A 27,845-nucleotide genomic window follows, 5' to 3' on the forward strand; every position below is an offset into this window, starting at 1 on the left:
GTGTGGCCAGCTTAGATTAACATTTTTTCCTGTGCCTCATGATGCTTTGCAAGGCCAGCATAGCATCAAGGAGCTGTAGCAGCCATGTACAGAACTTTCATGCATGTGTACTGTAAGATCATTGCCAATTTGCATGCATGTGATGTCAGGACCCAATCAGTACACTAGCTAGATTTCCACCCCGCAAGCATTATTAATAATTAGATAAATCATTAAATACAAAGACAGGATATGCAAGTCTAACTGTCTACGGGCTGTCTATGCAACTGTTACAGTGGATGCTTAAACAGCCAAATGTTTATCTACTTAACTTTGAAAAATGTTGCATTAAGAAGATGTGTTTGTTCAGAGCAAGTGCATTTTAGCTAAGCTATTATATAGATAGAGATGGTGTTTTGCTAGATCTTTTCCCCATGTAATTAAAGGAACCAGAGTGATGAGAAAGATGAATAGATGCTCCCCTGTTGATGTAAAGGTCATGGTCAGCATTGGGTTAATAACCAATTCTGGCAACAATCAATGAAAGGCATATAATACTGGATTTGGAAAGTAATTACTTTTTTCAATCTAGCCCTGACTAACAAAATGTCCAGTTACAAATTATGAGAAAAAATTATCAAAATGATGCCACAATTTCGATCATTGAGCATAAGTTGGATGGATTGAGGGAGTCTTATAGTGCAGTAATAGTCTTATAATTAAATATGTCCTGCTATACATTTGAATACATCACCCATGTATTAAGCATGAACTAACTGTATACTAAACTAGAAAATTAAACAGAAACAGTATAAATACTCTGGAGATCGTGTTATTAATTTTCTGATCCTATGTACTATATTCCAGGTTTAAAGACAAAGCCAGTCCATTACAGGGCATTTTCACTCCTGTGGGAGCAATTTACAAAGGCTTAATTAACAAGATTCAAATTTCCTATTACAATGAGCTGGATTACATGTTTCAAATTAAAAAAAATCAATGGCTGGAGGGATGATTAAATTAAAGTGCATTTCAATGCAATTTGACAGGAACCTAAAACAGCTCAACAAATCTGACTTGGAAATTGGTAGAACAACAAGAAATAAATAGAAATGGTGAGCTGGCCAGAAACTGGACTGTGTCCCTGAAGATTGGAGGTAGTAGTATTAACCTCCAAGTTCCACTCCTTTAACACGCTAATACAAGTGTATATATGTTGGTTAGTCCTGCAATAGATGTCATTCATAAATAACTGCTTTCTTTTGTCCTACATTATCATACTCGTAATTCTTGTGGTAGAACAGTCTGAAGAAGTGTAACCATGTATGGTGCCTTTTGGATTTATTTATTTATTTTTAACTACTTGCGAAGGAAAAACATACATGTCAACTACAATAAGCAGCTATTATCACGCCACAATTGATTCAATAATAGTTCTGGGTTCAGACCTGCTGCCTCTCTGCATCAGAGTCCAGGGTGAAAGTCCCGACCCAGTTTGTGAATGTATTGAGTTTACACATTCTTCTCAAGCTGGTGTGGGATTTTTCTCTCCTAATATACTCTCGTTTTCTCCCCACTTCCCAAAGACATAACAGTAAGGTTAATCATGATCTTTAAACTGGTCCAGTTGGGCTGTGTCTGGGTGTGCCTTTCAATGGACTAATGTTCTGGTTCAGGTTTAGCTCCTGCCTTGCTCTTATTGTTGGTAATTTAGTGACTGCCCAAACCCCAACTCAGAATTATACCAGCAGGTTAAGAAAATCATGGATGGTCAAATTGATGATACACATTTGTTTCATAATTATTTGTATCTGTATTTCTTTATTCCTTTCTATGCATTTCAATTCAGTTAAACTTTTTATATAGCTTTTGTCAGAGAGTACAAAGCTCAGAGCACTTGTACAAGTTTTCAGCTGTAATTCATTGGCAGCATTTTCTTTTTTCATTAATTTTTCTATCATACATGCTGTCTTATAATGTATTTCTTGGGTATATACTTTATTTGTCTTTTTTCAAATTTAGCTCCTTATATGAAAGGCAGTGACCTTTTGATGGGGTCTGCAAAGCCTGTCCTGGAGGGCTATAGTGGCAGCAAGAACTTGTTCAAACCTGATGGCTTAATTAGGCACCAGCCCTTGCCATTTTATGGCTTGTTAAATGTTTTCATTTTGACATGTCAGGTCATTCTTATACTGTTGATTTTTTCTTTTTCCAAGGATATTATCAGAATGATTTGTGTACTTCACTTTTTTCTCTTCAGTTTCCTTTCAAACATTTTATTAAGCCAGACAGTTCACAATGGATATACGCAGGTACAAATGAAAATACGTGAGATGGAGAACCGCTACTTCCTTTGTCATCTGCATGTTATTACCTATAAGGAGCAATTATAAACTGTAAATGAAGCTGTTTAAGACTAAAGCAAGCAATCAAAGGTGGCAAATTTTAACAAGCGAGACAACTAAAATGAAGAATAAAGACATTGCTTGAGCAGTATGTGCTTCAACAGCAATAACAGACTTCTCATTGAGAAGTTGGTTTGGATTAAAAACCTGCAGCCACTATGGTCCTCCAGTTTTGATTTTACAAACCCCCTGCCTTATGAGATTATCATTCTTTCTTGATGTTTTTACCATGTGTTATTAAAATTTTCTTTTATTTATGCATAATGTTAATTTTTTTAAATCAAATGGCACACTCATCCATATAAGAGAACAATTTGTTTGAAAACACTGGAATCTGCATAACAGGTTATATGTTCACTGTCAGAAAAGATTAGAATAGTCATCGTACAGTCCCCTCCAAAATTATTGGAATGGCCAGGTCAATTCATTTGTTGAAGAAATTTGGTTTTGAGATCAAAATATGAATATGAGATAGGAGAACTCCAGTCTTTATATTCTTGTATAGACATCTACATGTGTTAAACAATATACACGATAACACTTTTAGTAGCAAACCTCCCCATTTTTTAAGTGAGCAAAAATATAGAAGCATGTGACTGACAGGCATTTCTTTTTATTTAAGTGTGACTGGTTAGAGTGCTTCTTTAAACAATAAATGGCTCTGAAAGTGAACTCGAGTTTAGCTTTAGGTTTTACCTGAGAAAACTGCATTTGTTTTTTAAAAAGTTAAAAACCAGGGAACAGTCTATGTGAGAAAAGCCAACTGAGATAAGAGATAAAAACAATTTAGAGGCATTGCACAAATATTGGACATAGCCTATACAACAATTTTGAGTGTTCCTAAAAAGAAAGAAACCACTGGTGTTCTAATCAATAAACATTGAACGGTCAGCCAAGGTAAACAGCAACAGCTGTCATAAGAAACATTGCGAGAGCTGTGAAGAAAACCCCAAAAACAACAGTCAGTGACACTAACAACCTCCACAGGGCAGGGGTGAAGGTATCACAATCCACCCTTCAAAGAAGACTTCAAGAGCAGAAATATAGAGGCCATACCTCAAGATGTAAAACACTCATCAGTAGTAAGAATTGGAAAACCAGATTGGAATTTGCAAAAAAGTACAGAGATCAGCCACAAAACATCTGGAACAAAGTTTTCTTCACTAATGAGAGCAAGGTACGACCTCTACCAAAGAGATGGAAAGACCAAAATATGGAGGAAGACAAGATCTACTCATTTTCCAAAACACATAATCTCATCTGACAGGAGATAGTGTCATGGCTTGGGCTTGCATGGATGCTTTTGAAACACGTTAATTAATCTTTATTGATGAAGTAACTGATGGTGGTAGCGGCAGAATGAATTCAGAAATCTACAGAAACATTTTGTCTGTCAATTTACAGAGAAACACATCCAAACTAATTAAGAGGAACTTCATCGTGCAGTAGTATTATGATCCCAGACACAATGCCAAAGGACTTCATTATGGGAAAAATGTGGAAGATTTCAGACAGGCTAAGTCAATTCAGCAGACCTTAACCCAACTGAGTTTGCCTTTCACCTCCTGAAGAGGAAATGTAAGGGAAAAAAAGAACAACTCGAAACAAACAACAATTGAAAATGGCTGTGGTAATAGTCTGAAAAAGAGCAATAAAAGAAAATAAACACCATTTGGTGTTGTTTATGAGTCATGGGCTTCATGCACTTATTGCTAGCAAGGGATAAGCAGCTAAATATTAGGTGTTATTGACTTTAATATACTTTAAGACTATTTGTCCCAATACTTCAGCTCACCTAAAATATTGAGTGGTCTGCTATTGGGTGCTATCTTCTATACTGTTTAACAGATCTAGATCTCAATATTAGGAAATAAAGCTAAAATTCTGAACTATTGTCTCATATTAGCCTTTTGATGTCAAACACACATGTCTTAAAAATGAATTGGCCTTGCAGTTCCAATAGTCAAGATGCTTTCACACAAGAGACACTACCAAAATCCTGGATGTTTGCTTTGGTCACTATGATATGCAGTGTGGTACTTCTTGTGTTGGAGCAGATCCTGCTAATAAACTATCATGTATTTAAACTGGTTTGGTGTATACCTTTTATACCTTAAAGTGTATATCAATATATTGTATGTAATGAATACATAATAACATTCTGGAACAAATGAACGTTTAAAATATCACTTAGTAAATATAGCCATGAAAGATTAAAATAAAATGAATAAAGCATTTAATGCTAAATTATGAATAATGTGAAAAAATCAATAAAACAGGTAATGGTACAATATAAAGGTGAACACTTAGAATTTATAATTAAGAATACACATTTTTTTATATTTTAAACTCCCAAGTACATTCATTCATTTCGTGTTGTGCATAGATATGTGTCCATCCATCCATCCATTTTCCAACCCGCTGAATCCGAACACTGGGTCACGGGGGTCTGCTGGAGCCAATCCCAGCCAACACAGGGCACAAGGCAGGAACCAATCCCGGGCAGGGTGCCAACCCACCGCAGGACACACACAAACACACCCACACACCAAGCACACGCTAGGACCAATTTAGAATCGCCAATCCACCTAACTGGCATGTCTTTGGACTGTGGGAGGAAACTGGAGCGCTCGGAGGAAACCCACGCAGACACGGGGAGAACATGCAAACTTATTTATACATATAGTTATATAGGTGTCACTTGATGAAATTTATTGTCTTAATTTCCTTTTAAGTGAATTAAATATAAAAAAGTAATAAGCAGTATATAATACTGTGTTATATGCTGTAAATTCCAAAACATTTTAATTTAGTATTTCCATTTGAATTACAATATTGCGTTCATGGAAACGTCTATTCACTACTACTGTATGCTCAGTCCGATATATAGTCATCTGGAGCTGGAGTAGGAAGTAACCTCAGATAACATGTTTGTCTATTTTAAGACACATTTATACAAATATTTGTAATTACACTGGATATGCCAGTAAACCATATAAGAATATAATTGCGGAAACCTGAACATCTAGACATAAATGATGCAAAAACATAAAAGAATATGTAGGCTTCACACAGGTAGTAACCAGACCTCTTTAGCTGTGAAGCAGAAGTTATAACCACTATACAAGTGTGCAATGGAAAAAGAATTTGTAAAATAACAAAAAAAAATATGGCTTAACTTTAATTTATTTTTATATGCATACTACAGTGTGACTTTGAGGTAACTGCTGATATTTTTTAAATTCTGTTAACATTGTTAGAATTATTTAAAATGCATATTATTAATAATTTTATATAATAACATTATGCATTATTATTCGTTTTTATATTTTGTACATATAATTTTAGATTAGAATCAAGAAACAATTTTATTTCAGATGATGTTCTAGTTGCTTTTTCAACAACATTTCACAAGCAATTTTATTTATATTTATATTAAATTTATGAATGTATATATAAACACACACATACACACACAGTATATTCAAGTATTTTTCCAAGCCTGTAGAATTTTCAGTTATGTTTTTTATTAACCACTAATCCAGTTTATTTTTTTACTGCTATTTAAAATTAAGAAGCTGAGAAAAAAAACATAAGGACATATTAGAGCACATCTTCAAAAGAGCATGAAAGGTAATTCTAGGCTTAAAGATAAAAAGAAACAGACCATTTCTGCCTTTGAATTGAAGGGTTGTGTTCCTATGTTAATTTTTCAATGTGGGATTAAATTTCTTCTGTTTAGTCTACAGTATAATAAATGTGTAGCAAATTACTATAAGATTCTCAGTTTATTTTCTTTTATTATAAAATGCAGAAAGTCTTTATTTGGAAAGTATGCTACCTACTGTACAAAGAGTCAGACTAAGATATTGTGTGTACTTTTAAGGAAAGTTATATTTAAAACTGCAAATAATCATTATCATAAAAAATAGTAATAATTGTAATGTAGGGAAATTTAATGTTGATTGAGTGACTGTGACACATAAAATAACCTACTGCAAGTAAACATTAAGTAATCCTCAAATAATTATGTTTTATTGTTTTAATCAGGCGGCACCAGCATAACTCATCGGTAGAGAGGAATAAAAGCAGTGCTAATGGGAAATCAGTCCAGGTAAGCACAGATTTTACAATGTACTGTGGTTTCATTTGCTGTTAATGGTGATATGTTATATGTGTACACACACACACTTTTGTATCAATTATGTTTGGGTTGGCTATATAGCTTTCTCCATGCACATGTGGAAACATGATGTGTCTATCTATAGTGGTAAAGTTTCAGCTTTGATCAGTCAGTTGCTGTTGTTTTCTAGTAGTAAATATGGCTGCTCCACTCAATGTTTGCACCAAAGAAGAGCAGCAAGCGGTGAAATGCTCTTTATGTGCTGAAGGTGTATCAGGGGCCGAAATCCATAGGAGGCACCCTGCACAATATGGAGACTGTGTTTTACCACAGGAGAATGTTGATGAATGGATTGAGATGTTCAAAAACTGTCATACAAGTTTCCAGCATGATGGAGAAGTGGTACGTCCATCCACGTCCATTACTGAGGACAACACTAAGCAAGTGCAAACCATGACTGTAACGAACCAACAATGACTTTGTCTCCTGCTACACCTTCAATCCATAAAAATCATAACAATGTTTGCTGTTCTTCTTTGGTATAAACAGAGAGTGGAGCAGCCTTGTTTACTCCTAGAAGACTAGAGAAACTGACTGACAAATTGAGAAACTTTATCACGGTGATCACAGATGCACCAGATTTCTACATGTATATTTGCACAATGTGTGTATATTGCTACAATTCTGCTGATAACTGGTTTAACAGAACTGCCTCTTTACTGCAGGCTTTTTACAATGCATTTTAGCCCTAACCCCTTTCACATGTTTTGCCAGGTTGACTCCAGGTTTGAACAAAGTTTGCCCAAAAACCTCAGAAAAGTACCCAGGTTAAGGTATAGTGTATTAGGTAGAAATTTTCCAGGTTGCTGTACATGTGAAGAAAGCAAGAAGTATCACAAAGTTATTTTGACAGACTTGAGGTTCAGAAAGTAAACCCATCAAAAATGACTTTCTCAGCCTTTCAGTAGCAGTTTTGTCAAGTTAGCCTTTTTAAAAGGTGTCTGTAAATTAACAGACTTTGAAATGAAAAACTGAAGAACATTTGTTAGGTAGAATGCCCAATGGGGGATTGGTGGTCTTTTGGCCTTGGAACCCCTACAGATTTTGTTTTTTCTTTCCAGCCTACCTGGATTTTTTTTTGTTTGTTTTTTACATCCTCCCAGTGGCCATCTGACCTTATCATTGGACTCATCCTTAGAGACTTACATCATGACACTGTATATAAGGACATTACTTTTCTATCTGTTTTTAAGATCATTTAGATTCATTTGTTTTGTTTTGTTTTTTTCTTTCTTTATCACTTATTCTTTAATTTTATTGCCTAATCATATTTGTTTTTCTTTTCTTATAACTGTCTCTTTGACATCTTGACATCACTTTTAGATACATTGTTTGTATTAAATTGTGCCATATAAATAAATGTTGTTGCCTCTATATCAATGAGAAAATTGTTGAGCCTACTTACCAACAGGCCCATCTGAGTGTCTCCTTCACACTCCTTGCCACCAGTGCTCTCCTGCAGGTGTCAACTGAAGTGAATAGATGTGGGGTGTGTGGTATTCAGTGCATATATTCTGATAACTCTGCCTAGTGCCACCTCCTGGAACAATACAAATACATTCTTCATAGTCTTGATAATTCATATACAAACATTTAATTCACTATTTCTGGTAAAAAGCATGTTCATTTTCCTCCTCTCAGTATATTTTATAATCATAACAAAAATGTCATCACTAACACAAATATGCTAGGTTAGCTGATCAAGACAATGAAAAGTTATGTTTCATTATCTGATACCTTACTCACATTAAAGTATACTTACATTTCCATACCCTTTAAGTGTCAACCCCCCAGTCTGCATCACAGACACATAAGATACCACTCTGAAACCTGCAGACAACGGGCAGGCACTAGATCCCTGAGACTGCAATTGCATTAAAGTAATACAAAATAATTTAAAGTAACTTATGTTCCTTCATGCAACATCTTGAGATTATTTTACATTTCAAGAATTGTATAGGATCAAATATATATTATAAGGAGAACTACAGCCAAAACATTCACAAATAACCAAATGAACTACAAAGCTCCAGTCATGAGATACAAAATAAAAATTTCAGTACAATACAAAAAGATTACAATTTTCAAACAAAGCAGTTTGGTCCATTATTCTGCACTCCAGAATGTCACATTCATTGCTGCCTTGTACTAATCAGTTCGATCATCTGCCTTCATCTACAGTCTAAATAAGCATTGACTGTGAAAAGAAAAAATATCCTCCAGATGCTGAGATGTCTTCTATTCAATTGTATTTATACCAGTGAATTTTTCAAGGTCGTTCATGTAAACATGAATGACTAGTTTACACAGCTCTGATGCCTCCTAGTCACATTTTTACTTTAAATCACAGCAGAGTACATGTGTTTTGCCAATCTCTTGAAACATTTATTGCTACAGGAAATGGCAGTGGACACTATAACTGTCAAAACAATTCAATACATAGACTACTGTGACAGAATGATAGAGCTCAGTGTTCATTTACTGTAACTGCTGTACATAGGCAGATATATTAATAGTGACAATGTTTTGCTTTGTATTGAATTGGTGGCTGATGAAGAATTCTCGTTTCCTCTCTTCTTCTCTCATATACACGCAATGTTATTTTTGACAAACTGAAGGAATTTGGAATAGCTGTTGCATTGACAGGCTATATTCCTCGGTTTCTTGGGAAAATATTATAGCTTCCCTATTCACAATATTTAAGTGCATATGTGCAGGACTCCAAATATCCTTTATTTTAACAAACTCTAGCATTTTCACTTTGTGTCACAAGCCTCCTCTTATTCTAGAGCTCTTTGCAGTGATCCATCTTGTAAAGTTGCTGGCAATAAGAGCAGCTTCTCATGAGGACATTCTTGCTTTTATGCGATACTGTAAAATATATGAAAGCAAATTAAATTTTAAACAAAGGCCTTACTTACTGCAGTTTGATAAGCCAAAATTTTGGGTCACTTGACCCTTTGGATTTTATCACCATTGGATACATGATGTATTGTCATTAGAATCTCCAGGACTTCAATGAATCAATTTTTTAAATTTATTTTTTTCATAGCACCTTTAAATACTTGGCTTATGCCTAACACTACCTGGATAGACTCTAGCTTGTTAAAACTCACTAATGGAATAAACAGATCAGATGCATTTGAACACCATTCAAGTACAGTAAATAAAACTAAACCTGGTAGGGGACATGTCTTATTTTCCAGAAAAACTCTACTTTATGACTCAAAAGGTCCTGGTATCACTAAACTCCAGACTTCTGGCTAAAACATTTACACTTAAATTTATAAAGTGTGTCTGTTTTGTAATATGTCGGTAATTAGATATTAAATTTACAGAACAATGCTGAACAATTCAGCTATGTATATACTTACATGTAACCATGTAACCATACTTTTCCTGTGTTGACTGTCATACAGTTATATTTTACAGGAATAGGATCCAGTCTCTGCCACCCTGAACTGGATATTTAATTTGATTTAGTGTGATAAATGATAGGTGGATAATTTTAAAGTAAAAAAAAAAAAAAACAGTGAAATCATTTTATGTTCTGGTAAGTGGGACTGTTAACATGCTGTTCATGTCATGATGCCACAACTGGTGTTGTTAAAGCCTTCGCCATTATTACATGTATAACATGAATCACCACATATATGAAGGTAGTATATAGGCTTCATGGGTGCAGCATTCAAATAAAGTGCTGCCAGTGATTTAATGTAATGGTGGCCACAGTTTAAATATGTCAGAGACAAACGCAACATGGTTAGGGGAGAGAATATCCAGAAATAATAGTGTATATGTCACTTAAGATATTGAGTTGGCTGACTGGTATTGCAAGAACACAGAGCACATGGCAGACATAAAAAAGAATATTTTACTACACTAAGCTAAATAATTGAATTCATTTACAGGAAGACTTGAATAACCCCCGACTATAGACTGGAAATGTACAAGTAAAAGAGTTTGCAAAGTATTCGTCCAGCTAATATAACAAGTTTCTGATGGATTAGAACTGTTGTGATGTTTTATTTATTCATAAGTTGCATATGAATAAGAGTGGTGAACAATGTCAACACAAAGCAATGGATGGCTACACTTCTTGGGAAGATTGTTGAATTTATTTGAGAAGGGACAAGTTAACAAATGGAGAAGTGTTCTGAAGGGCTTATGGAGAAAAAGAGCTTATATTTACAGAAAAGAGTAACACTTCAGTTTAGGTACTGCAAAAAATGCATCGATTATTTAATAAGACCCTAACAAAGGCTTTTTGTGCAGTTCACAACTTTTACAGTAAAGTGGTTATTCATCTGTGCAATGCGGCTCACCTACGCTGGATAAATGGGTTAAGAAAATGGATTGATGGATGAATGAATGAATTAGGATTTGTGATTTTAACTCATTCTCTGTTCAGTGTGGTGCTGAGGTGTCAACCGAGCTGCACTCTGGTCCCAAGCCGGGTGGTTTGTTGTGTGGTGGGTGCGACAACGTGCTGTAATCAGCTCATGCTCCCAACCGCCTTCTCCTCAGTTTAACCATGAATAAAATAATCAGTTAAAGATATAATAAGCAAAGTATTATTTGGTGTTTTTTGTTACTTTGTACGTGCATTCTGTTCTCCTATTTGAAGTTATACATGAGGATGTGTATAATTTCAGGTGTGTCATGGCTGTTATGGAGAAGCAAAAAAATACTCAGCGCCATCCTTACAAATATTTTAATGTACAAACAATGGCAATTAAATAACTTTAGGCCAGGAACTTTCAAGCATTTTTCTTTTGTTTTGAAAGTACCACTATTTTTTAACCAATATTAAGTTGCTAAGTACTGCACTCTTATTAGGTAAAACTAAAACTAAATAAAAAGTATTTCTTTATTTGCCACCCCCATTATATTTTGGAGAGTGGGGAGGAGTTAAAAGGATTTTACAGTTTTGCACGTGTTTGCCTTTTAATTTTTTTTTTTTTTTATGTACATTGAATGTTTTATAGTGATTTTTTCCCCCAAGTATGATCAATAGTGCAGTTTGATATAAAATAACAATTAGGACTAAAATTTCATTAACTAATTCATAAAAAGAATATGCAGTTAAGAAGCTGAATGTCATCAATCAGAGACAGGGTTTGTCTGCCCCTAGGGGTAAAAACAAGTAAAAGGGTTTTATTAGTTTTGAGGGATTTCAGTGTGAGGAGGATAAAGAATGATATGATCATCATAGACTACCTAATTTATCTTACCATGTACACACACTTAATTTATTCACAGGGATTTTCTGCTTAATAAACAAAAAATAAACACAGCTTAAAACCAATACTAAACATTTAAATAATATTATGTCATTTTCAGGTGAATTAATGAACACCAAAATAATTCAAACTTATTTCATAGAAACTCTTTAGAGCGGCTTTTATAATAACACACTTTTACTTCATATTTTGAAATGTTAAGGATGCATTTGTGAATAAATTATATTATTTGTAAAACAAACTTTTACATTTAACATTATTTTTTATTTCAGAATACTTGTAAAACTGTATTTGTTCTGTTGTTTTCTAGCTGTCTCACATAACAACCAGACTTTGCTGTTATTTCTTCCTGTGAACTATTCTAGAACTTGCCATTGAATTGGACAGCAATAATCACTTGTGACTTAATTACTTCTCATTTCATCTCATTGCAGTTTGGGAGGTCAGGGTTTAATTCTAGGCCTGATTAGTGGAGTATGGGCATTCTTCTCTGTATCCCTGTGAACTCTTTTTGAATATACCAACATCCTCAAGACATGCCTACTATAACAACAACATCTCGATTTGGCCAGATTTGTTAAACTGGATAATATTATTTGGGTGTAGAAGGTTTACAGAATGAAAAATGCATTGTCAAAAAAAGGATTTATTGTTAGAAAATTATATAGATATTTTTTTATAATTGCAGAAAAATATTAACCAAGCCTACGTGAGCAGTTTGTCATGCATTGATGAAAAGGAAACACATATGCAGCAGAAAATATCTGCAGGTAAGATATCAGGAACAATTAATTGTTCCTGTCTTTTGTCTATCTCTTTACAATGTAAAAAAATATTTTACTTTAGAAACAAGGAAAGGTAATAAAGAAATAAAACAAGATCATGGTCAAAGCAACCAAAGCAATCATCTTTGTACATTACTGACTTCAGTAGTTCTAGGCTGCTGTCTTAACATTCACTTTTTGTATTTTGGTATGTCGCATACCTTTCTTCAATTCACACACTTTCTTCTCAAATGTGTAGCTGCCCTTTCTCCATGCCAGTGAGAAGCAGTCCATCTGTTTCAAATTTCAATGCATTATGCTTGTGGTTAATCAATCCACACCTCAAAACTACAATGACCGCCAGACCATGCTCCCTAATTCTCAGTTTTAAAATTTTAGTGGCCAGAATCCATAGACTTTTTTTGGATCACCTAAAACTAGCAATGCATACTAGAACCAAAGCAGCTTGGTTCTGAGGTTTCCTCCTGCTACATAGGATACAGAAACCTTACAAATCTAGGAAAGATGTCTCCCAATTTTGTGGAGGTGTCTTCACTCTAGAAATCCTTTATCTACAACATAGCCACATTCGTGAAATGGATCAGTTATGATCTTGATCTCCTATAAACTTTTGTTGCCTTTTTCAACATGTTTGGTACATTCTTTTTACCAATGAGGTTTTATATTGTATAGAATTCAGTTCTCTCAGCCATGTTGCTATGGAGATGGAAAAGTTTTGCATCCTACGACAACACCATTTTTGCCTTATTATCCATAGTATTATTGCACTTGGGTTGCCAGAAGTGCGCGGCATGTACGTAAGTTATGTGACGGTATAAAGGAAGACATTTTTATTCCCTGGTCATTTGAAATTTTGAATCAACGTGAATTCTTTCTAATTGTGGTTTAGTGTAGATTTTGCTGGAAGAACAAACCTTTATTTATGTATGTTTTGATTTTCATTTTCATTTGTGCAATCAGTCTCATTTTTTATTTTGATTATACTCTATCTCACTTTTCTCAGTCAGTACATGTTATTGGATGTCATCATGAAAAAAATTACAGTTTACTCCAGATCTCTATATACATACATTGTTGTGATATACAACATGTACATAGATATTTAAAGTATATACAATCAGGGATTATTGTAATCAGTGATCTTAAGCAATGTATTTGATATTCTATATATAGTAAGATACATGTAATTAAATAACGTTCAAGCTATTGTAAAATTATAATTTAAATGCCTTGTTTATGCGACATCATGTAGTATGAGACAAAGGAGACAACTGAGCTTTTCAATAGGACATTTCATGTGAACACCCACCCAGGTAGCAGCAGCAACAACATGTGGGAGAATTTGATTATGCAATACATGACCTTAAGCACTGTCCACATTTTGTTTTACAAGATCAAAAAAAAAAAAATCATCTTAACCTGAAATGGCAGTTTCTGTCTTGATGTCCTTGTACGAATCCTGTACTTGCCTAATGATTTTATACACTGCTCAAAAAAATTAAAGGAACACTTTGAAAACCCATCAGATCTCAATGGGAAAAAATCATGCTGCATATCTATACTGATATGGACTGGGTAATGTGTTAGGAACGAAAGGATGCCACATCGTTTGATGGAAATGAAAATTATCAACCTACAGAGGGCTGAATTCAAAGACACCCCGAAAAGTGAAAAAATGATGCAGCAGGCTAGTCCATTTTGCCTAAATTTCATTGCAGCAACTCAAAATTGTACTCCGTAGTGTTTATGGCTCCCATGTGCTTGTATGTATACCTGAAAATGGATGGACCGAAGCATAATGTCCCAGAGGTTTCTATTGGATTTAGGTCAGGCGAATGTGGGGGCCAGTCAATGGTGTCAATTCCTTCATCCTCCAGGAAATTCCTGCATACTCTTGCCACATGAGGCCCATGGGAGGAACCCAGGCCCACTGCACTAGCATAGGGTCCGACAATGGATCCAAGGATTTCATCCCGATACCTAATGGTGGTCAAGGTGCCGTTATCTAACATGTAGAGGTCTGGGCGTCCCTCTATGGATATGCTTCCCCAGACCATCACTGACCCTCCAGTTACAGACAGCATAACGTTCTCCATGGCTACACCAGACCCTTTCACGTCTGTCACATGTGCTCAGGGTGAACCTGCTCTCATCTGTGAAAAGCACAGGGAGCCAGTGGTGGATCTGCCAATTCTGGTATTCTATGGCAAATGCCAATCGCGCCCTATGGTGCCGGGCACTGAGCACAGGGTCCACTAGAGCAGGGGTGTCGAAGTCCAGTCCTGGAGGGCCGCAGTGGCTGCAGGTTTTCATTCTAACCAACTTCTTAATTAGTGACCAATTTTTGCTGCTAATTACTTCTTTTAATTAACTTGACTCAGGCCCTTTAGTTGTTTCTTTTTCCTTAATTAGCAGCCAAACAATAATGAGACACAAAACAAGCCACCACATCACACAGTATTTGAAAATAAAGAAAGGTGATGGTCTCAGTAAGGTTGATCTCTCAACTCACCAAAACACTTTGACGATGTTCTTATAAAAAACAGAAAATCAACAGTTTTGGAAATGTCTACTGTTGCAGAACGAGAGCAGCAACAAGCCGTGGAATTAAATAACAGGTTTAATTAACAGCAAGCATCGGCTTGAAGCCCCAGTTTAAGCTGGTCATCTGTTGGCTCGTTTCACATCTCATTTCTGTTTGGCTGTCATTTAATGAGCAAACAAATCAATTCAGAGGACTGAATCCTTCTAACATGGCTGTTAAAATAAAGGGGAAAAAGTGAATTAGCAGTGAAAACTGGTCACTGATTAGGAAAAGGGTTAGAATGAAAACCTGCAGCCACTGCGGCCCTCCAGGCCTGGAGTTTGACACCCGTGCACTAGAGGCCCTGAGGCCACCCTCATGAAGTCTGTTTTCTGATTGTTTGGTCAGAGACATTCACACTAGTGGGCTGCTGGAGGTCATTTTGTAGGGCTCTGGCAGTGCTCATCCTGTTCCTCCTTGCCCAAAGGAGCAGATACTGGTCCTGCTGATGGGTTAAGGACCTTCTACGGCCCTGTTCAGCTCTCCTAGAGTAACTGCCTGTCTCCTGGAATCTCCTCCATGCCCTTGAGACTGTGCTGGGAGACACAGCAAACCAATATGGCAATGGCACGTATCAATGTGCCATCCTGGAGAAGTTACTTGTGCAACCTCTGTAGAGTCCAGGTATCACCACGTGCTACCAGTGGTGACACTGACCGTAGCCAAATGCAAAACTAGGGAAAAAACAGTCAGAAAAGATGAGGAGGGAAAACAAGGAGTGGCCTCCACCTGTTAAAGCATTCCTGTTTTGGGGGTCATCTCATTGTTGCCCCTTAAGTACACCTGTTGTTAATTTCATTAACACCAAAGCATCTGAAACTGATTAACAACCCCTTCTGTTACTTAACTGACTAGATCAATATCCCGGACGTTTCATTGACTTGATGCTATACTGATATACTTTTTTTGAGCAGTATATCTTTTTTAATCCAGAGTGGTTTTTAGCCTCTTAACAACTGGAACCCCAGATATGAATAAGAAAAACAGTGTTTATTATTTTTATAACAAATATTAGGGAGAGTCATTTTAAGGGAGACGAAAGATAATGAAAGATCAGACAAAAACTAGGTCAAAAAAATTGTCCATGTATCCACGTCATAATATACAGAGAACACAATCCTTTTTAATGTGTAATTTTCCTCTTTTTCTGTCTCTTTTCTTCTCAGCTATGACTGACTGCACATTGAATTTACCCTTATTTCTAAGTGATGCTACACTCCTTTAAGAAGACAGTTTCAGGACTCCCCTTAGCAGTCCTGGTGTCTCTGCATGCCTGGTCTTTGTATAGTATAGTACAGAAAGAGCCTGGAACTCCATGTCTCCTACAATGTGGTCTTACTTATTCATTGTCAGGAACCATTTGCATATCCCCTATTGGCCAGAGAGAGAACTCTGGCTTCTTCTCAGTTGTTCCTAGCCTGTTCCTTAGATGGGGCAGGAGATTTCCCAGCTATAGATCTGTTACCCAGTTCTTATACTCTCACTCTCTCTCTCTCTCTGTCATTGGAAGAGTTCTGATGCCCGTTAGACTGCTTCCCTTTTAAAATCCAATGGGAGAATGTATTTCTGTCCAACGTGTTACTCCCTATGTTCTTTCTCCTTCTCTGTTTTCTCTTGTAAATGTATTCACTTTATGGCAGTGGGACACATTGTCTTTTCTGAAGAAGTCCTACACACAACTGTCTTCTATTCTTTTCCTTCTTCAACTTCATGATCATTAACGATATCCTTTTCCTTGACATTCCCATTTCAGAAGGGTAACTCATTCATATTTTCTTATCCTCCAACTTTTTCTCTCTCCTTTATTATTTTTGTTTTAATCTCCCAGATTATTTGTCCCATCTTCAGAAGGTCTGAGGCTCTATTTGAAGGCCAAATGGCAATAGTGGCTAGTATCCGTGATGTTTATTTCCTACTGTAATCGTGTGACAGACTACACATAACACTATGGAGAATGTTGGTGCACCAACTGGGCAAAACCTTATTTAATTGTACAAAATAAAAAAATAACAGGTGCTTGATAGCACAACAAAAAAACAGTAGCTACAGTACAATCTGAGTGAGTAACAAAAGCATACAGGAACTCCATCACTGTCCAAGTTCAGGTCTCAAAAGACACCATCTTCAGGTTGGCCATTCTGTTTTATTTATAGACCTGGGTCTGGAAGGGGTGGAGCTTGGTCCAGAAGAAGTAGGCGGTACTTGGGGTCCACACTGTGCAGTTTCTCAGAACTGAACATGAAAGAAAACAGGTTTAAGAGTCAGCACCCCTTCTTGTTCCAGAATAGTATCACTTACCTCAGGTGAGCTTGGAAGATGATCCCCAGAAATGCATGTTTGGCACTACTAATTTATCAATATATTTTAATACTTGCATTGAATGGAAAAAATGGAACAAATATCTTTGCATGTCTAAATGAGGCCCAGTTTTAAAGAGATAAGTCATTTATCTTCTAATTTGCTATCCTACTTTTTTGTAGTTGTTCTATTATAAGACTTTCAGCATATATAGTAATGCTAGTAAACTTTACAATGCAAAGAATAAAGCAATTTTGCCCACATGAAATCAAAATGCATAAAAATATTTTTCCGAATCACTAATACTGCTCCAAGGAAAAAACAAGCCTTTCTGATTCATAGTAATGGCAGCAAAAACAATCTCTAAAGGACATATTTCAAAAATTTATTTAGTACAGTCAACATTCAGCAAATGGTGCTTCTCTGTACCCTGCAAGTGCAAATCAAATGGTTTTTTTTTTTTGGCAGGCTCATAAACATTACATATAAATAGTTTATATTAAACTACTGCATATAATATTGTGAAGAATTATTGGCTATACCATCTTAAAGAATAGACTAACAGACCAAATGCTAGGCATTTTGAAAAGATAGAAATCTAGTAAATTTGCAAAACCAACAATGAAAGAAATATAATTTAATAATGTTGGTTTTCTTTTTAGAGGTAACAGAAAGTATGCAAAAGGTCCTTTGATGTTGGCACCAGGACAGACAGCATATAAGAATGTTCAAATATACTGAAACAAGCAGTGGTGCTGCAGCCGCTACAAAAAACAAGTTAGCTGTTTCTCCTATGAGCCATACCAAGACAATTGCATTTATGTGATTAATAACATATGTTTGAATAACTTTGCAATAAATCAAATTGATGACTACTGTATGGCAGGAAGCCAACAAACTGCAGCCAGACAAAGAATTAGAAGAAGATCATCATGCAGACACAAAAGGGTTCACTCCATGAAATACTATTAAAAATTAATTCTTTGATACATTGCCATAACATTACAACTGATAATACCCTGTTAACAAAAAAAGTCATTCATTTAGTTGAAACTTTTAAACATGCCTCCATCAATGCAAAATCTTAATATACTGCAAAGCTGCAGAAAAAAATCCCAACAACATGCTGGAAAGAAGCCTGCTCTGGATGGAATGCCAGGCCATTAAAGGGCACATACCAGAACAAAGTCATTTAGAGAAGCCAATCCACCTGGCATCATGTCTTTTGATTGTAGTTGGAAAACAGTCACTCAGTTAAGAAGTAAAACTAATGAGGTTGCTATTGTTAATACAGTAGAATTGGTGTTTCTCAAGCTCTCCATATACAAAAAAAAAACCTGCTGGAAAACATGTATTTCTAGATGTCTGCTTTCCTGTTCTACTTCTCACCTGGTTTCTATTGAGAATTTTGACCTGACTTGACTCACACTCAGTTGAGTAAAACAAACACAGCTGTTTTAACTCATATTGTGTACTGCCTTAAGAAGGAGTTCTCATATATATAACTATGCATTTTAAAAGCAAAAAACTAAAGATTCCCCAGTTTGTTCATTTTCAAACCTGCCTGATCCACTTCTGGGAACCTGTGGACCAGCAGCCTTCTTTGCAGTTTCTGTCAGTGTGAATGCAGACACACACCCACACAGGAATCACCAACTAGCTGGACCTGCTCTGTGAGAGGGAAACCAAAGAACCAATAGAAACACCCAAGCAGATGAGAAGAGACTTGCAACTCCACATTGACAGTGTCCATGCTCAGAGTAGAATCAAGGACACTAGTGCTGCGAGGCAGTGTTATTTTCTAAATGATACTTCAGGTTTTAAAAATTTCTGTGTGAGTTGCTCTAAATGTTTAACTTGCATTATATAATTTTTTCCCATTTATACCAATTTTGAGAAAACAATTTTATTTGGAGACATTCAATTAATTATTAAATAAAATTAAATCTTCACAGGCTGAAATAGTTAAGCAGTGGGTAGCAATGCTGCATTATAAGTCCCAAATATTTAAGTTGTACCCTTGTCCTGGTCATTGTCTGTGTGACCTTTGTATATTTTCTTCATAATTGTTTGGTTTAGCTGGATTTCAAACCCTGAGGTTCAAATTCTACTTCTGACACTTTGTGACCATCAGCAAGACACTCCACTTTCCTGTGCTCCCATTTCAAAAACAATAAGAAATGTGACCAATCATATCTCATATGTTGTAGGTCATGTTGAATAAAGGCATTGACCTAATAATGATAATACTTTTTTCCCATATCCCAAGATATGCTCATTAGATAACTAATCATTAAACTGTTGCTCTGTAAGAACCAGTTTCAAGGTGCACATACTGTAAGTGTGTCATGCAAGAGACCATTGCTTAATTGAGTGTCTCCTTTTGATTATTAAATTGAATTAAATGTCTTCAAACGGAAAGAACAACTATGTCACACACTGTAAGCAGAATGAAGATCGGTTTTATGTTTCACCTCCACCTGGGACTGAATCCTGTCTCTTCATTTCACAAAAAGTGACCTAACTGGTTGAACTCAAGAAAAAATGTTTGTGGCAATGGGGGTTAGAATAACTATTTACAGGGTCAGTACACTATAAACAACCCAACCTGCATCACTGAACACTAACACATGCATTTTGTCATCTTTGAAAAAAGATGTGAATGTCTAACACAGGACGGAGTCTTGACCTTTATCTCAACGGCTCCATCGCAAGCATTGTATTCATCTTATTTAAAGAAATATTTGTCAAACCTACTTGAGTACTGTCAAAGTAGTTTATCATCATGGTACTGTAACAGGCTCACATATTTAACAAAATTCCGTATTCATTCAGCTAAATTTGCTTTACTCACAGAAGGCTATAACTAATTCTTACAACATTTTGACAAAGTTCAGGTTTGATCCAGAAGTAGAATGATCCCATGAGGACATTAAGGGTGACCCCACTCTCCCTTGCAATACAAAGGTACAAGTTGCCACACAACCTTGAAGTAAGCTAATCCAAAAGAGATGACAAGTGCACACAAATACCTAATCAAAAATTTAAAAAGGTTTGTTAGAGAATACAGTACAAATGAAAATTTACTACAAGACTACATACACAAACACATACCTAAATAAACATACTCTATGGTATGAATCTTAAGTTAGGACTAATATGAACAATGCAAGTACATCAAATGAAGTTTTTAATTTACTCTTGGATTGTAGAATTTCAAAATGAGTGAGCCTGACACAAGTTTCATTTTAAACGCAATGAATTTGTTCTACTATGACTCATTTCCAACCACCTCAGGGATCATAAATACTGTAGACATCAACATTGTGACCATTCAGACAATTTGTTTTGTAGATTACCTGGAGAAAAAACCCACGCAGATATGAAGAACACATGCTATAACATTGTTTCACTTTTCAGACTCTGTCAAAAAATCTGATGAGCTTGTACCTTTCCTGAGAACTTCCTATTCCACCTTTATTGGTCTTTTTGCATTTTCCTTTTCTAGCAAAACAGGAGTTTGAGGATTGTATGTATCAATAATCCTGGCTCAGCATGCTCACGGGCAATTCTCCAGATGAACAGTATTTTCTCATCATATAGCCCCTGTGCCTTTTTTCTGCCATCATTATGCATACCAGTTCAGCTAAAATGCATGAAATACATCACAGAGGCAAAGGGTGTTACCATTGAGGGAGCTGTTACATTTCTATTTTTTTCCTGAGATCATCATTTTAAACGCATTCTCCCTCACAAATTTTACTATTAATGTCAGCACTAGAAAATGCATTGATCTCAGGAGGGTACTATTGTGTGATACAGAAGCTAAGAAAAAAACAAAATCAGACAGTTTCTGAACTCACAGTTAGTGTACTTTCAGTAAAGAACCATTTATGAAAAGGATTAAGACTTATGTTGCCAAGGAAATATAAAATACAAGGGTAATTAGGAGTATACTTACACAAACTTGCTAATCAGTGATAATGTACTTTTCTGGCGTAGTTCAACACACAAGTATTGGGGCACAGTGGTCATCCAGCATCCTGAGATTGAATCCTCCTCACTATTGCCAGTTTTGAGTTTGCTCATTCTCTCAATTTCTGCATGCAATTTTCTTTGGGTCCTGCAGGTTTTCCTTCCACACCCCAAGATGTGTGTAACTGGAAATTCTAAATGGACTGTATTTGGGGATGAGGTGGGCCCTTTGATGAATTAGCTCCCCATCCAGAGTGGGTTCTTACTTGTGACCATTACTGCTGGAATAGGCTCTGCTCTCCCACCACTTAAATTGATTAAAGCAGGTTTCAGTATGTATCATGTCTTTAATGTGCAATTAACAACATATGCACTAAATAGATTTCTACATCTTAAATGTTTGAGTCTTGATAATGTAAACATTATAGAAGAAAGAAATGTATAATTTGCCTGTATTAAATCCATTTTCCAAACTAGCTTTTCCCAGAACTTTATCGTGGGTTGCCATAAACTGAGATATCGGATATACGTCATGCACAAGGACAGTGTGCAATTCCTTTGTAGTGTCTTGTCACATATATCCATATGGGATCATTTATAAATCACCAATTACATTAACATTTGTGTCTTTTGCAGAAAATAACCCTAACTGGACTGACTGTTCATAGGAAGGCTCCCTCACGTATTCACTCTCATACTTCTTGCAATTTTTACATGGAAAGAATGAGTAGTAATTAAGTGGATGGATGATTTTGGGATATATAGAAAAGCAGAGACTGTGAAGTGGAAAAAGGTGGCAGAATGGGAAGAAGAAATGACTGAAGGAGTTAGGGATGGTCTATAATAAAAAGGTGGCAAGCAAAATTAAAGATCTAACTGTTAAAATCTCAGAAAGAAGAAGAAGTGGAATCACAAGAAAAAAGCATCAGGCAGGCAAAACTGTTATATAAAAAATTAAATGCTGAACTATAGTCAAATAAAAAATCCTATCACTTCCTAGATTTAATTATCCCTATGAAGAAACACCTCATTTTTTGAAGAAAATCCAATGTTCAAATGCATGCTGGTAGGAATTGCCATTTTATACCGGCAGAACATGATGAAACGGAGTGACATGTTTTTACAATGTCATGTAAATTGCCAATAGGCATAGCAGCTATAAACATCACAAACACAGCCATGAAAAGATGAACACAGACAGAAATTGTCATTGACCATGCAAAAAAACAGGATAACAACATAAAATGCTCAAAACTAAATCTATTAATTCCAAAAATTGAGAAATTAAGCCGAGGGATATCCCCAATGCATATTCACAACATTAATTGCAACAAGGCCAGTATTAATGTACACTACAAAAACACAATCAATAAGGAAAAAATAGAAACTTGAAAACATTGAAATGAAATGTGTGGAGGGATATGAGGAAGGATAATGTGAATGACTGTCAAACATGGAGACTCATCAAGGTGGCCAACTCCAAGCAAAGGGATAGCACCAGGAAAAAAACAAAAAGAAAAAGTAGTAGTAAACTGATCATTGTAATCGATATTCTCATATTAAATGTAAAATGTTTAAATCCTGTAACAATAACAAAAATCAGCATCATAAGAAATAAAAGTAAGCTATTTATAAGTGTTAATAGTTATAGAAGCATGCTTAACATCCATGGTCTCATGCACAGTAACAGCTTAATAAATAATTAATAGATTCGAAGACAGTGACTGATTAGTGCCCAGACCATGATTGGTTACTGCCTCACTACCAGTGCTGCTGGGAGAGGTGACCATGAACTGGATAAGTGAGTCAGAAAATGGATGAACTGTGATAGGAGAAAGTCTGTTCTGACTGCTCTTGATCATAAATGTCCACTAGGAGCAATTCTATCAATAATTTAGTAGTTTCTTTAATGTGTATGTCTTGGAGAAGGGAATCAATACTGCAACCCCTCATTACATTTAATACATTTCTAACATTATTGTCACATGTACTGACTTACAGTGAAATTTTTACTTGCATGTACTAATCAACATGCAACACATTTCCATTCTCTGGTACTATAATCAATCTTAAAATGTCCGCCTTCCTTAACTTAAATAAGTAATTCAACTCAAAACTTCTGTCTTTCTTATTGAAATAATCTTAGATCAGATATTCAAAATCAGATATTTTAATACACCTCCATTTTTCTGTATGTCAACAATTCTCATATGTCTGAAACGTTGGAGGTGCCATGAAGTACTTTGCTTCCTCTCCTCTTATTCATGGTCTCTCTCTCTCTCTTTTTTTTTTTTACAAAAATGTGATGCTTTTGAGAAATGTCCTGGCTGAAGAAAAATAAGAAACCAAAGTTCCTTTTTTCAGATAAAATTAGCATTAAGAAATTCAGCCACCACAGTGGTTTTTGACTATCAAAGATCCTGGATGGAATTTTCTGCATGGTTCCAAAGAAAAAGTAAACTTTTAAACATCAATATACAATACAAGCTATAACACAAGATTGACAGATGTTTACCCAAGAAATCCTGGCAGCTTCCCTTAATATACATGCTCACAGACTAGACCTAGGCACCCACCCGTCTTCAAAAATAGAATGTTTATTGATCTCAGTGTTGAGAGAGGTCATTCTGTTAGCTATGGAGACAGCTACAGTAGTTCATTTTAGACAGTTCGAAAAACAAAGATTGGCTTTGTCAGAAAACTGTGAATTGGCCTTGGAATTGGAAAAGCAGCAGGCCATGGGAAGAAGCCTAGTTGGCAGGAACAGAATATTTGTAGTTTTAGGTCATACGTCATAAGCAAGGGTTTGTACACAGAAGCTAAGAAAGAAAAAGTGACAAACTGTCTTAGTTTTTATACAGGGAAGTGTGTTAATAAGCAACAGCAAGAAAGGTCTGTGTTTATTCTTTGTAACAAACATATCAGTTTAAACTGACACACATAACCCAGAAAGCTGTTGCACTGACTAAGAAATGTAATAAACTGACAATGTGGGGAGCTACAAATATTATATATAAATTGTGGGAACCAGCCCGGACACAGACAGGCAGACACCGATGGTTCAAAACCAGTGCCCCTGCACCACACACCCTCAAGTCCAGGCCTGTTCCAATGCTTCTCTCTTCACCGCCTCCACTCCTCTCCACCAAACTATGTCCTCTTCCAACCGACTCCAGCTGATGAATGGAGGGAGGCAGCCCCTCTTCAGTCCACCTGGACATGCTCCAGGTGCCTCCTGATGAGCTTCTGGCAGCACTTCCTGGTGTGGCGGAAGTGCTGCCCTTGCACCCGGAAGCACTCCGGGCGTACACGGTTGCTGGAGCGGCAGCACTTCCTGGTGTGGCAGAAGTGCTGACGTCCAGGGCTTCACAGGCATCTGGGCGCCCCCTGGCGGTGACAACAGGCCCATTAGGGTTGAGCTTCCATGCTCTGTTTCCATGGTCCTCATGCCCTCTTGTGGTCTGGAGGAGGCGTAGTCCCTCTTCTGGTCCTTCCAGGCGTCCCAGTTGGGTACCGCCCCCAACCACTCGCCACAAAATATACACATATATACACACACACACATATATATATATATATATATATATATATATATATATATATATTCACGGCATTCGTAGTCTGTGTCACAATCTGATTGTATGGGTGGTTACCTACCAGGTAACGCTTGTGGTTGGCCAGCAAGTCTGCTAACATCCGCCACGGTGCCCTCAGTTGTGAGAAGCAGATCATAGAATGGTTGAAATAGTTTACTGTCAAATAATGCAAAGTATATTCTATCCTCTTATTTCCCCCGCAGACATATACAGTATATACACACACTACTCAAAAAAATTAAAGGAACACTTTTTAATCAGAGTATAGCATCAAGTCAATGAAACTTCTGGGATATTGATCTGCTCAGTTAAGTAGCAGAGGGGGTTGTTGATCAGTTTCAGCTGCTTTGGTGTTAATGAAATTAACAACAGGTGCACTAGAGGGGCAACAATGAGATGACCCCCTAAAACAGGAATGGTTTAACAGGTGGAGGCCACTGACATTTTTCCCTCCTCATCTTTTCTGTTTTTTCACTAGTTTTGTATTTGGCTACGGTCAGTGTCACTACTGGTAGCATGAGGCGATACCTGGACCCAACAGAGGTTGCACAGGTAGTCCAACTTCTCCAGGATGGTACATCAATACGTCATTGCCAGAAGGTTTGCTGTATCTCCCAGCACAGTCTCAAGGGCATGGAGGAGATTCCAGGAGACAGGCAGTTACTCTAGGAGAGCTGGACAGGGCCGTAGAAGGTCCTTAACCCATCAGCAGGACTGGTATTTGCTCCTTTGGGCAAGGTGGAACAGGAGGAGCACTGCCAGAGCCCTACAGAATGACCTCCAGCAGCCCACTAGTGTGAATGTCTCTGACCAAACAATCAGAAAACAGACTTCATGAGGGTGGCCTCAGGATCTAGTGTCCTCTAGTGGACCCTGTGCTCAGTGCCCGGCACCATAGAGCGCGATTGGCATTTGCCATAGAATACCAGAATTGGGAGGTCCACCACTGGCGCCCTGTGATTTTCACAGATGAGAGCAGGTTCACCCTGAGCACACGTGACAGACGTGAAAGGATCTGGAGAAGCCGTGGAGAACGTTATGCTGCCTGTAACATTGTTCAGCATGACTTGTTTGGTGGTGGGTCAATGATGGTCTGGGGAGGCATATCCATGGAGGGATGCACAGACCTCTACAGGCTAGACAACGGCACCTTCACTGGTATTAGGTATCGGGATGAAATCCTTGGACCCATTGTCAGACCCAATGCTGGTGCAGTGGGTCCTGGGTTCCTCCTGGTGAACGACAATGCCCGGCCTCATGTAGCTAGAGTATGCAGGCAGTTCCTGGAGGATGAAGGAATTGATACCATTGACTGGCCCCCCTGACCTAAATCCAATTGAACACCTCTGGGACATTATGTTTCGGTCCATCAGACGCCGCCAGTTTGCACCTCAGACTGTCCAGGAGTTCAGTGATGCCCTATCCAGATCTGGGAGGAGATCCCGCAGTACACCACCGTCATCTCATTAGTAGCATGCCCCAACATTGTCAGGCATACATACAAGCACATGGGGTCCATAGAAACTACTGAATACGATTTTGAGTTGCTGCAATGAAATTTCAGCAAAATGGACTAGCCTGAAGCATCATTTTTTCACTTTGATTTTCAGAGTGTCTTTGAATTCAGCCCTCTGTAGGTTGATAATTTTCATTTCCATCAAACACACACAGACTGAATATAGGGTGTAGACGCAATATTAACTCACTTTTCTTCTCCCAATTATTTTTGTTGTACCAATAGGCTTGCTTGGCTTTCATTCAAGTAGTATGAATTTGTTTTTGATCTTGGCAGCTTTCCTCTATGCACAGTTAAATTAAATTGCAGTATATGATATCCTGTTACAAATGGAGAACTCAGACAGCTTGGCTTCATATAGCTGTTTTTTGTTACTAGACATTAATTTAAATGCTGCTTTAAAGAAGCCATGCTTCCTCTGGGTGTCCAGATTAGTTTATGCTTCCTGATATTCAGTACAAGTGTTGACACCCAGCTGCACATGAAAATAAATGCTGAGTACAGTTTATCCCTGGGTGAGCAAACTGCCTGCATTAACAATGTTATTACTGGAATTGCAGACACTGCTCCAGTACTGAGCAGTAAAACACACAGATTTGTATGACTGGGGTCTTCACAAACCTCACTAATTTTCCATACAGTAGATACTATAATCCTAAAAGACAATTGCAGTCATCCGTATTACCTGAACTTGAACTGCTTTATCTTAGCAAGCAATATAAAACCTTAACTGATCAATAACATAAAGATCTGCAGAATCCTACTTAACTATTTCTTCACAGCTAGGGATCACGTTGCAGTGTGTTTATGGTCTCATGGGTTGTTTTTTTACTGCCACTACTCCTTCACCAGTTATCCAAAAAATATTCACACACTCTGGCTGGTTCAGTATGCTTCTGACACTAACTACTGTATGTGTCACAGTAATGTCTCTAGCATGAGAATACTTAAATACTGTGTAAATCTGTGAAACACAACCTTTTGAATTTTATTGCATAAGCCTGCTTCTCAGTTCAGATACATCATTGTCCTGAAGCTGCACTTTACTACACTTGTCAAAGGCACGTGCCTCTTTTTGAGACCCACCACCAATCACACTCTCTAATTTTCTACTGTTGCACATGCTTTATGTAGCCATGTAATGGAAAAAAAAGACTGAAAAAATTAATGGACAGATGGATCATTTTAATATAATATGTAAAAAATAGGACTTAGGTGTCCTGTTCTCACAGTCATTATGCATAGAGCAGGAAAATAGTTAGGAACACATTTTTTAAACTA

General features: G+C 36.8%; 2 protein-coding genes across 2 annotated transcripts in view; both read left to right on the forward strand.

The window, feature by feature from the left end:
• The window catches only part of jagn1a (jagunal homolog 1a), a 469,310-nt gene that overhangs the window by 45,597 nt on the left and 395,868 nt on the right, over positions 1–27,845 (forward strand). The gene's annotated exons all lie outside the window — the stretch shown is intronic.
• The window catches only part of col8a1a (collagen, type VIII, alpha 1a), a 181,136-nt gene that overhangs the window by 28,556 nt on the left and 124,735 nt on the right, over positions 1–27,845 (forward strand). The window contains exons 2-3 of the mRNA XM_028799917.2: positions 6,435–6,498; positions 12,499–12,580. The gene's annotated coding sequence lies outside the window, so the exon portion shown is untranslated. The remainder of the gene's footprint in view (positions 1–6,434; positions 6,499–12,498; positions 12,581–27,845) is intronic.

Source organism: Erpetoichthys calabaricus, chromosome 4, assembly GCF_900747795.2.
Source record: "Erpetoichthys calabaricus chromosome 4, fErpCal1.3, whole genome shotgun sequence".
Lineage (NCBI taxonomy): Eukaryota > Metazoa > Chordata > Cladistia > Polypteriformes > Polypteridae > Erpetoichthys > Erpetoichthys calabaricus.